Consider the following 10,767-nt stretch of genomic DNA (forward strand, 5'->3'; position numbering starts at 1 on the left):
AGTTAGTAAATGGCTGAGAAGATTCAACATAATGGACCGAGTCCTATCTCCTTGAATTTTGTAACTCTTTGTCTATAATATGTTAGGGAATTTCTGGCATTTCAATCTCATTAACTCCAGACTATCATTGAGTCCAGGATTTCATTGGCTAACCTTTTCAGACTGTTAGGACCATCCCCAGTACTTCAGCCAACATACTATATTCTAAATTCTGGGGGAGTACACTCGGGTCAATTAATTTGGCTTGAATATTATACTTTATCCCCATTAGTCTAACACCTTATAATTTACACTCTCAGCTCTTCCCCAGTCCTCTTCTGATATCTGGCAAAGTCATGCAACTCTCTCTCTTTTTTTTTTTTTCCAAAAATTTTTTAAGACTATCTCACTCTGTCACCCAGGCTGGAGTGCAGTGACATAATTATGGCTCACTGAAACCTCAATGTCCTGGGCTCAAGTGATCCTTCTGCCTCAGCCTCCCACATAGCTGGGACTACAGGTGTGCACCACCGTGCATGGCTAATAATTTTTTTAATTTTTGTAGGCCAGACATTGTGGCTCTCGCCTGTAATCCCAACACTTTGGGAGGCCAAGGCAGGAGAATCACTTGAGCCCAAGGAGTTGAGATCAGCCTAGGCAACATAGCAAGACCTAATCTCTACAAAAACAAACAAACAAACAAAAACAGATTTGAGTGTGGCGGGATGTACCTCTGGTCCCAGCTACTTGGGAGGCTGAGATGGGAGAATCGTTACAAAAAAAACATTTTTTTGTAGAGATGGGATCTTTGTTGCCCAAGCTGGTCTTGAACTCCTGGGCTCAAGTGATCCTCCTGCCTCAGCCTCCCAAAGTGCTGGGATTACAGGCATGAGCCACCACACCTGGCCCAACTCTCTTAGTATATAGACTCTCTCTCCTCCTAGAGAAGACCTGTACTGCTGTCTCTGGCACATTGTTGCAGTTATCTGTCCCTACCTAACAAACCACTGTAAAACTGAAAGACTTAAAACAATTTGTCATATGTCTCATCGTTCTGATTGGAGTGGATTTGAGAGAGAATGGGGGGAGGGATTGGAGAAGTGAGTATCTTTTGAAGAGTTTTGTTGTAAAAGAGAACAAAACGATAGAGCAGTAGTTGGAAGAAGATGTGGAATCAAGAGGAATATTTTTGAGGATGGGGAAATAGATAACAGTGGGCCAGTGGTGGTAATCCCAGCACTTTGGGAAGCTGAGATGGGTAGACTGCTTGAGCCCAAGAGTTTGAGACCAGCCTGGGCAGCATAGCAAGACCTCGTCTCTACAAAAAATACAGAAATTAGCCAGGCATGGTGGTGTGCGCCTGTAGTCCCAGTTACTTAGGAGGCTGAGGTAGGAGGACCACTTGAGCCCAGGAGTTCAAGGCTTCAGTAAGCTGTGATTGCACCACTGCACTCTAACCTAGGCGACAGAATGAGACTCTGTCTCAAAGAAAAAAAAAAAAAGGAGGCCAGGTGTGGTGGCTCATGGCTGTAATCCCAGCACTTTGGGAGGCTGAGGTGGGCACAGATCACAAGATCAGAAGATCAAGACCATCCTTGCCAATGTGACAAAACCCCATCTCTACTAAAATACAAAAAATTAGCCAGGCGTGGTGGCATGCGCCTATAGTCCCGGCTACTCAGGAGGCTGAGGCAGGGGAATCGCTTGAACCCAGTAGGCAGAGGTTGTAGTGAGCCGAGATCGCACCACTGCATTCCAGCCTGGCGACAGAGCAAGACTCTGTCTCAATAACAAACGGACAAAAAGAAATATAGCATGTTTATACTGTGGGGAAACAAATCACTGGAGAGGAATATATATATATATGTATATATGCAACAATATAGAAGAGAAAGGGGAAAAGTGCTGTTATTGAGCTAGGAAAAAGGGGATGAGACTTCATTCAAAATAGAGACATTGCCTTAGGCCTTAATAACATGGACAGTTCCCCTAGGGTAGGGTAATAGGAGAGAAGGCAGAGGATGCAGGTGGGTGGGCAGATAACGGTGAACAGAATCTGAAGTTCTCTTTTGCTTACTTCAGTTTTCTCAGTCAAGTAGGACATAAGGTTATCATCTGAGAATGACTATGGGAGGGGAAAGATGAAAATGTTTCGGTGTTGAAATAGGAAACAGAAGAGTGAATGGGCTAGGGAAGTACAGTATGAGTTGTCAGGCATTACTGAGGGTCCTGGCACTGAGATTCTTGATCATGAATTTAAAATCAGATAATTACAGGTCTTGGTGGCTTAGGCCAGTAATCCCAACAGTTTGAAAGGCTAAAGTGGGAAGATTGCTTGAGCCCAGGAATTTGAGACCAGCCTGGGCAATACAGTGAGACCCCGTCCCTACAAAGAATTTTTAAAAATTAGCTGGGTGCAGTGGCATTCATCAGTAGTCCCAGCTACTCAGGAGGCTGAGGTGGGAAGATCATTTGGGCCCCAGAGTTCAAAGGCCGAAGTGGGCTAAGATCTCGCCACTGCATTCTCCAGCGTGGGTAACAGGGCAAAACTCTGTCTCAAAAAAATTAAAAATTCAAACACAAAATCAAATAATTTATTATTCTTATGTGTTTTTCTCCACCCACATTCAGCTGCAGGGGTACAGGCACAGAGCAGGGGAAACAGGAATTTATAGGGTTTGTGGTTTTACCAAGTGAGTGACAAAGCAAAAGGGGAGCAGAGGAGCTGAGGGCGTTTGCAAGGATGTAATTATAATGATCATGGAATTTCGGCAGGTATGGTGACTAAAGAAAGCAGTGAGGGGTGAGGCACAGTGAAATACTGGCGTAATTAATGGATTGTAGGCCCTGGTGGAGCAAGGTCAAAGGTTTGCTGGAGTTGGGTTACTAGAGGGGTTTAGGTGGAAAGATAGACTATGCTTACAAATTCTACGGCATGACCTGCAAGTACATAGCTAACGCAGAGTGGAGAACAAGATCACTGGAGGAGAGAAGTTCAAGGTAGTCAGAGGCCAGAGTGCTGGGGAGATCGTTTTCGGAGATACTGAATTCACCAAGAATTAAGACAGAAGTAGTGTCACAGAGAGTGACAGTACCAGGAGCTGCAATTACTGATACATGCGGGAGATGGTTCTGAAATCTGAAGATGGCAGCAACCATGCAAGGGTAGTCAGTGTTAAAGTGTAATGACATGAAATTCAAAGCTGAGATCTTCTGGGGAAAGTTATTAGATGATCCACTTTGGGATGTTCATATTTTTTGGTAGTTTCTCATCTCAGAATAAGCAATAGCAGAATGTGAAATTTTAATCCCAAGAGGGCGCCAGAGTCCAGCAAATGATTACTTTTGGTTTTCACCTAAAGCTAGGGCAATCATACTTTTGAGAGAGGAAGAGGCCACTACTAATAATTATTTGGGGGCGATATGTGTAAATTGGGACATCGGCTCACACCTTCTCCTACACTATATAAGCATGGGCAATTTAAGAATGAACTAGCTATGCACCAAAAGCTCTAATTCCCATAAATCACTTGAAATGCTTTTGACTTGCAATTAGCTAAGAGAAAAATGGCCAAATTTGATTTTATCTGGAAGAGAGGATTGAGAAAGACTTTCCCCTCTGGCCCACATCTCTAGTTATATTTATTGCTTATCCCATTTTCCTCTTTAGTGCAGTACCAGTTTGACTGTATCTTCAAGTTAAGGGAATTGCTGTATTCCCCAAAGTATCTTGGTCGTTTGAAAGTGAAGAGTTTTCGGCCGGGAACAGTGGCTTATGCCTGTAATCCCAGCACTTTAGGAGGCAAAGGCGGGCGGATCACGTGGTCAGGAGATCGAGCCCATCCTGGCTAACACGGTGAAACCCTGTCTCTACTTAAAATACAAAAAAATTACCCAGGCGTGGTGGTGTACTCCTGTAGTCCCAGCTACTCGGGTGTCTAAGGCAGAAGAATCGCTTGAACCTAGGAGGCGGAGGTTGCAGTGAGCTGAGATTGCGCCATTGCACTCCAGCCTGGACAACAGAGGGAGACTCCATCTCAAAAAGAAAATTAAAATGAAAACATGATGACGGTCATAAAGGTGGAAATAACAGACACTGGGGTCTCCAAAAGTGGGTGGGGGGCAGGTTGAACAATTACCTATCAGGTACAATGTTCACTATTGGACATTGGGTACACTAGAAGTTCAATCCCCACCAGTGTGTAATCTACTCATGTAACAAACAAGCACATGCAACCCCGGATCTAAAATAAAATAATTTTAAAAATACACAATGAAAATGGCTTTTGTTAAGTCCCCTGTTTAGCACGTTCTCTCCTTAATTAGCCAAACTACTCTCTCTTCTTCTTCTTTTATAATTTTTTTTTTTTTTTTTTTTTTAGGGACCAGGTCTCTCTGTGTTGCCCAGGCTAGAGTGCAGTGGCCAATCCCTGGTGCAGTCACAGGGCACTGCAGCCTCGAGCTCCTGGCCCCAAGAAATCCTCTCACCTCATTCTCCTGAGTAGCTGGGAATACAGGGGCAGAACATGGCATCTGCACCTCTTCTTAACAAATGCAAATAAAATCAACTCTGGCTTCTGTTATTCCTTAAAAAAAATGTATGTATGGGTCAGGTGTGGTGGCTTATGCCTGTCATTCCAGCATTTTGGGAAGAAGCTAGGAGTTTGAGACCAGTGTGGGCAACAAAGAAAGACTGTCTCTATAAAATATTAGCTAGTTAATGGTGGCAAGTGCCTATATTCCCAGGTACTCAGGGGCTGAGGTGGGAGAATTGCTTGAACCTAGGAGTTTGAGGCTGCAGTGAGCTATGATTGTACCACTACACTCCAGCCTGGGCAACAGAGCAAGATCCCATCTCTAAAAAAAAAAAAAGAAAGAAAGAAAGAAAGAAAAAAGAAAAAGTATGTATTTATCGCTACCAGCACACTTTTAAGCATATGGGGCTTCTTTCTACCATTCTTTTTGCTTTAGAACAACATCCTTCATCCTCACTGAATGGGATGAATGTAAATAGCACCTCAAGAAAATAAGGGGAAGGTAAGGCTGCTGGGGAGAGCATTTCAAAATAAACTACAAATAGATTTTACAATTTATTTTGCTCTCCTTCAACGAACACAAAAATATTGCATTACTAGCCAGGCACAGTGGTGCCTGCCTGCAGTCCCAGCCACTGGAGGCTGAGGCAGGAAGGTTGCTTGAGCTCAGGAGTTCCAGTCCAGCTTAGGCAACATAGAGAGGCACTGTCTTAAAGATATATATGTATACGTGTGTGTTTGTGTGTGTGTGTGTGTGTGTAGGATTACTTACATTACTTACACCTTTAACCGAATTATATCTAATTCAATCAAAACATACTTTATTACCAACTTATATGTGCATTAGCATTCTACACCTGTAGGAATACCCACAAGGTAATAGTCTGATTACAGGATGCTTAGGGTGTTTGGTTTTGTTTTGTTTTATAAGACGCATCTTTAAGATGCATTCAAAGAGTGATCTACCACTAGGGTACAAAAGCAAAAAACATATTCAGTCAAAAATAACTGACAACTGGGGAAAATGGTGAATAGCAGAGAGGATTCTGTTTATTAGTTTTATCTTTAGGTTATCTTTGGCAAAGGAAAAGCACAGTATATCGCTACTACCATGTAGCTTGAATCTAAAACTTATCATTACTTATTATTTTATATAACATCGCCACCACCAACACAACCCCTGCTAATCAAACTGAAAAAAAATTGTCTTTCACTTAAAATTTTTATTTTTTACTTATAGAAAGAGGTATGAACTTTGTTTTTTGTTTTGTTTTGTTTTTTGTTTTTTTTGAGACGGAGTCTTGCTCTCACCCAGCCAGGCTGGAGTGCAGTGGCATGACATCAGCTCACTACAACCTCCGGCTCCCAGGTTCAAGCGATTCTTCTGCCTCCTGAGTAGCTGGGATTACAGGCACTCACCACCATGCCCAGATAATTTTTGTATTTTAGTAGAGACGGGATTTCACCATGTTGGCCAGGCTGGTCTCAAACTCCTGACCTCAGGTGATCCACCTGCCTCAGCCTCTGAAAGTGCTGAGATTACAGGCGTGAGTCACTGCACCCTGCCTGAATTTTGTTTTTATTTATTTTGTTTTTGTCTTTTTTTTTGGTGTTTTTTGTTTGTTTTTGGGGGTTTATTTTGAGATGGAGTCTTGCTCTGTTGCCCAGGCTGAAGCGCAGTGGTGCAATCTCTGCTCACTGCAACCTCTGCCTCCCAGGTTCAAGTGATTCTTGTGCCTCAGTCACCCGAGTAGCTAGAATTGTAGGTGCGTGCCGCCACACTCGGATAATTTTTGTATTTTTAGTAGAGACAGGGTTTCCCCATGTCGGCCAGGCTGATACTGAACTGACCTCAAGTGATCTGACTGCCTCAGCCTCCCAAAGTGCTGAGATTATAGGCTTAAACCACTGCACCCGGCCAAGGTATGAACTGTTTTGTTTTGTTTTTTTGAGACAGTCTCGCTTTGTCACCCAGGCTGGAGTGCAGTGGTGTGATCTCGCCTCACTGTAACCTCCGCCTCCCAGGTTAATTGGTTAAGACCAATTTTGTCAGTCCAATTTCAAATGTCATAATTAAATAAGTAATTTAGGCTTTTGATTTAAAGTTGCAATACTACAAGTTTGGAGAAAATAGTGGGACACTTGAAATAAGTAAGGTTGGCCATATTTATGGTTTCGATGTATTTGCTTTGTCTGGGTTGCTTGAGCACTTGGGAAAGTTCCGTTTTTTAAAGTAAAAAATGGAAGTACCTTGGTATGCAGAAAAAAGTTAACAGAGCAGATCTGTTTGAGGCGGCTATCCTTAGAAAGGCCTATTTTTGAGCTTGATTCTTAGGGAGCATCTGGAAGTTGCTTCACAGTGTCGCCAGTTATCAGTTAACTGATAAGGGTGGGTCACACACTTGCTTTCTTTCCTTCTGAGACTCTGTAATTTTGGTTTCTGAGTGTATCTACCTGAACAGCCCTCCTAAAAACCTTGGGCCCTAAGTCTCTAGTAGAGTTCCCTGGGTCAAAGTATTGCACACACGTTGCATTTTCATTGCTGGGGGAAGTGTGTGCTCTGTGTGACCCTTCGTGGGAAGGCAAGAGCTTGAGGAAGCTCGCCCATGGATTTCTCCAGACTCTCCCTATAGCTTTCCCTTATCATCTAGCCATGTATCCTTGCAACATTGTTGTAATAGTAATAAATCTTAGCTATTAGGAGAATGATTATATATACTGAATTATGTAAATTGTTTCAGTGAATCTCTGAACATGGAGGTGGTCTAGGGCAATCCCAATGACACTCTAAGGAACTGGATGTTTTAAACTTCCAAGCACAGTTTAAAGTATTTGGAAATGTTTAATGAACTAAGATTATAAATTAGACCAAACCATTATTGAGAGATTCCTTGGAAGTGAATACTGAAATTTGCTATACCTACTGATAGAGCAACAGTATTTGTAAACTGAATTTACAGCCCTAAGAAAAAGTAGAGTCTTAAATTTACAACTTTAGTTACCGAATATTGATTTCTAAAATTCACATGAACATTTGAATAGACTTTTCAGCCAACAAAAATATCCTTCATTGTGCCCTGACAGGGATATTGAAAAAAACAAAATGAAGTTGGGTGCAGTGGCTATGCCTGTAATTCCAGCACTTTGGGAGGCTCAGGTGGGAGGACTGTTTGAGCTCAGGAGTTCGAGACTAGCCTGCATAACATACTGAGACCTCATCTCTACTAAAAATAAAAAATTAGCAAGGTATACCAGGGCATGCCTATAGTCTCACCTACTAGGGAGGCTGAGGCAGGAGGACTGCTTGAACCCAGGAGTTTGAGGCTGCAGTGAGCTGAGATTATGCCACTGCACTCCAGCTCTGGGTGACACAGCAAGACTCTGTCTCAAGAGAAGAAAAAGAAAAATATCCCTCGAGGAGATCAAAAAAGCTCAAATTTAATATATCTCATCACCCAATAGCAGATTTGTCCTCGAACAGAAAGACTTTTTTTCCAGTTGTCCACAGTTTCATATCACTAAGATTTCAGTTAAAAAGAAGGAGACTAGGATGTAGACTTGTTTATGCCACGTCACAGGAAACCATATTATACCACTTTACAGAGTCTGCCTCTGATGATAATGTTAAAATGTGATTAAAAAAAATCAGTAAGTAGGAAGTCCAATTGAACTCATGTAATAGCTGGTAACTCTGTGGTGTTAAAAGCCCAGAAAAAGTTAATAAAGCTCATCTTTCTAGTTTTTTAATATTCTTTAATGTTCTAGAGATTTCTCCATTGGATTATGAAGAGTGTGGCAGGGGTCTCAAGTAAAGCAGTAAATACTTGTTATGCATAAAAATGCACTGCTTTGAGACTGGGCGCAGTGGCTCACACTTGTAATCCTAGCACTTTGGGAGGCCGAGGTGGGTGGATCACCTGAGGTCAGGAGTTGGAAAGCAGCCTGGCCAACATGGCAAAACCCCATCTCTACTGAAAATACACAAATTACCTGGGCTGTGGTGGTGAGAGATGAAGCTGGCTAGGCTTCTGGGTCGGGTGGGGACTTGGGGAACTTTTCTGTTAGCTAAAGGATTGTAAACACACCAATCAGCGCTCTGTGTCTAGCTAAAGGTTTGTAAATGCACCAATCAGCACTCTGTAAAAACGGACCAATCAGCACTTTGTAAAATGGACCAATCAGCAGGATGTGGGTGGGGCCAAATAAGGGGCTAAAGCTGGCCACCTAAGCCAGCAGTGGCAACCCGTTGGGGTCCCCTTACACAGTGTGGAATCTTTGTTCTTTGGCTCTTTGCAATAAATCTTGCTGCTGCTCACTCTTTGGGTCCGCACTACCTTTAAGAGCTGTAAAACTCACTGCAAAGGTCTGCGTGGCTTCACTCCTGAAGTCAAGTGAGACCACGAACCCACCAGAAGGAAGAAACTCTGGACACATCTGAACATTGGAAGGAGCAAACTCCAGGCACACCATCTTTAAGAACTGTAACACTCACCGTGAGGGTCCGCAGCTTCATTCTTGAAGTCAGCGAGACCAAGAACCCACAGGAAGGAACCAATCCTGGACACAGTGGTGCATGCCTGTAGTTCCAGCTATTTGGGAGGCTGAGGCAGGAGAATCACTTGAGCCCAGGAGGCAGAGGTTGCAGTGAGCTGGAATCACGCCACTGCACTCCAGCCTGGGTGACAGAGTGTGACTCTATCTCAAACAACAACAACAAAACACTGCTTTGCAAACTGCAGTTTAATGAGAAAACAAGGACTTTCTCCTATACGTACCATTGTACCTGGCACTCAGTAAATCCAGTGTATATTTGTTCAACGAATGAAAGAGATCATGATGTATAATGAGAGAATAAGATGTAAACATTTCTAAAATGAAATGGTTTTGGAGATAGGAAAGAGTCATTAAATGATAAGCTGCTAAATGAATAGAAGTGAGAATGTTACCGAAACACCAGGGGTTTGGTCTAGGTCCTGCTGCTCACCACACAGAAAGCCAATCACCGAGACAAGTATTGCTAAGGAAGAAGGCTTTAATTGGGTGCTGCAGCTGAGGAGATACAAGCTCAGTCTCAAATCCTTCTCCCTAACCAACTAAAATTAGGGGTTTATATAGTAGGGAAGAAATGCAACAATGTGTAGGAAAATAGGAACTGGGGTGGCCTAAGGAAGCAGTCCTGATGAATAAAGGGCCTGGTGTCTCATTGTCTGGATGTGATGATCTGGTGAGTTTCAGTTCTTTGATACTTTTTGAGAGGCCTGGGAGTTCTTTTCTGAGGAAGAAACTCAGATAAAACAAATGTAAGTCTTAAACTTTAAGACCAGAAGGGTCAATTTCTATGTTTATACAAAAAAACCTATCTATGGGACTATTGGATTTGTTGTTTCAAGAATAAATGTTAAGAGCTCAAAGGAAGATGAGACCACTGTGGGCTAGAGTGGTAGTGAAGAAAGACTTCATGGAGAAGGTGGGCCTGGATCTAGGTATTAAAATTAATACATTGGATTTAAAAATATGACAACGGGGAACGGCATGAGTAGCAAGAGTGTGAACGAAGGATGGAAGTGAGAAAATAAGAGGCATGATTATGAGATGCCTAGCTGTCGTAGAAAAGAAGAGTGGGGAGTGTTGTATGAAAGGAGAGAAGGTTAACACTTCTCTTGACAAGGATGGAAGAGGCCTTCGGACCTGACAACAAGCATACAGTTAAGGCACTGCCACCTACTTCTTCGCATCCAGCTATCATTTTTATTTTATGTTTTTCAATGAAACAATTACAAAAAAATTTTTAAAAAAGGAAGAAGACGAGTGGAAAAAGGCTGTATAGTATCAGGATGTGGTGGCCGTGCTTCCAAGGGTGAGGAGTTTGAACTTGATTCATTTATTTTTTTAAGACAGGGTCTTTCTGTATTGCCCAGGCTGGTGTTGAACTCCTGGCTTCAAGCAAAACTCCTACCTTGGCCTCCCAAAATGCTGGGATTACAGGACACCGCACCTGACCAGGACTTGATTCTTTCAATTGGGAGAAGAACTAGCAGATTTTCAGCAGGCAACAATATGAAGAAAGAGTTTGATAGTTCTAGAATAAAGATTATACTGGAGACAGGGTACAGGACAGTTTAGATTGGATTAGAGAACGAAGCATTGTTGGTAGAGACTAGCTTGGAAGACAGCCCAGATATAAATGATAAATGGTGGCTGGGCGTGGTGGCTCACGCCTGTAATTCCAGCACTTTGGGAGGCTGAGGCAGGC

The 10,767-nt window shown here is 42.7% G+C and overlaps 1 non-coding gene across 1 annotated transcript; it reads left to right on the forward strand.

Annotated features, from left to right (window-relative positions):
• The first annotated feature begins 10,139 nt into the window (after positions 1–10,139).
• On the forward strand, positions 10,140–10,265 carry LOC116477741 (U6atac minor spliceosomal RNA). Its single transcript, XR_004250626.1, has one exon. It is a non-coding gene; the product is annotated as a U6atac minor spliceosomal RNA (small nuclear RNA).
• The last annotated feature ends 502 nt before the right edge of the window (positions 10,266–10,767 follow it).

Source organism: Hylobates moloch, unplaced genomic scaffold (genome assembly GCF_009828535.3).
Source record: "Hylobates moloch isolate HMO894 unplaced genomic scaffold, HMol_V3 SCAFFOLD_2, whole genome shotgun sequence".
In the NCBI taxonomy this organism is placed as follows: domain Eukaryota; kingdom Metazoa; phylum Chordata; class Mammalia; order Primates; family Hylobatidae; genus Hylobates; species Hylobates moloch.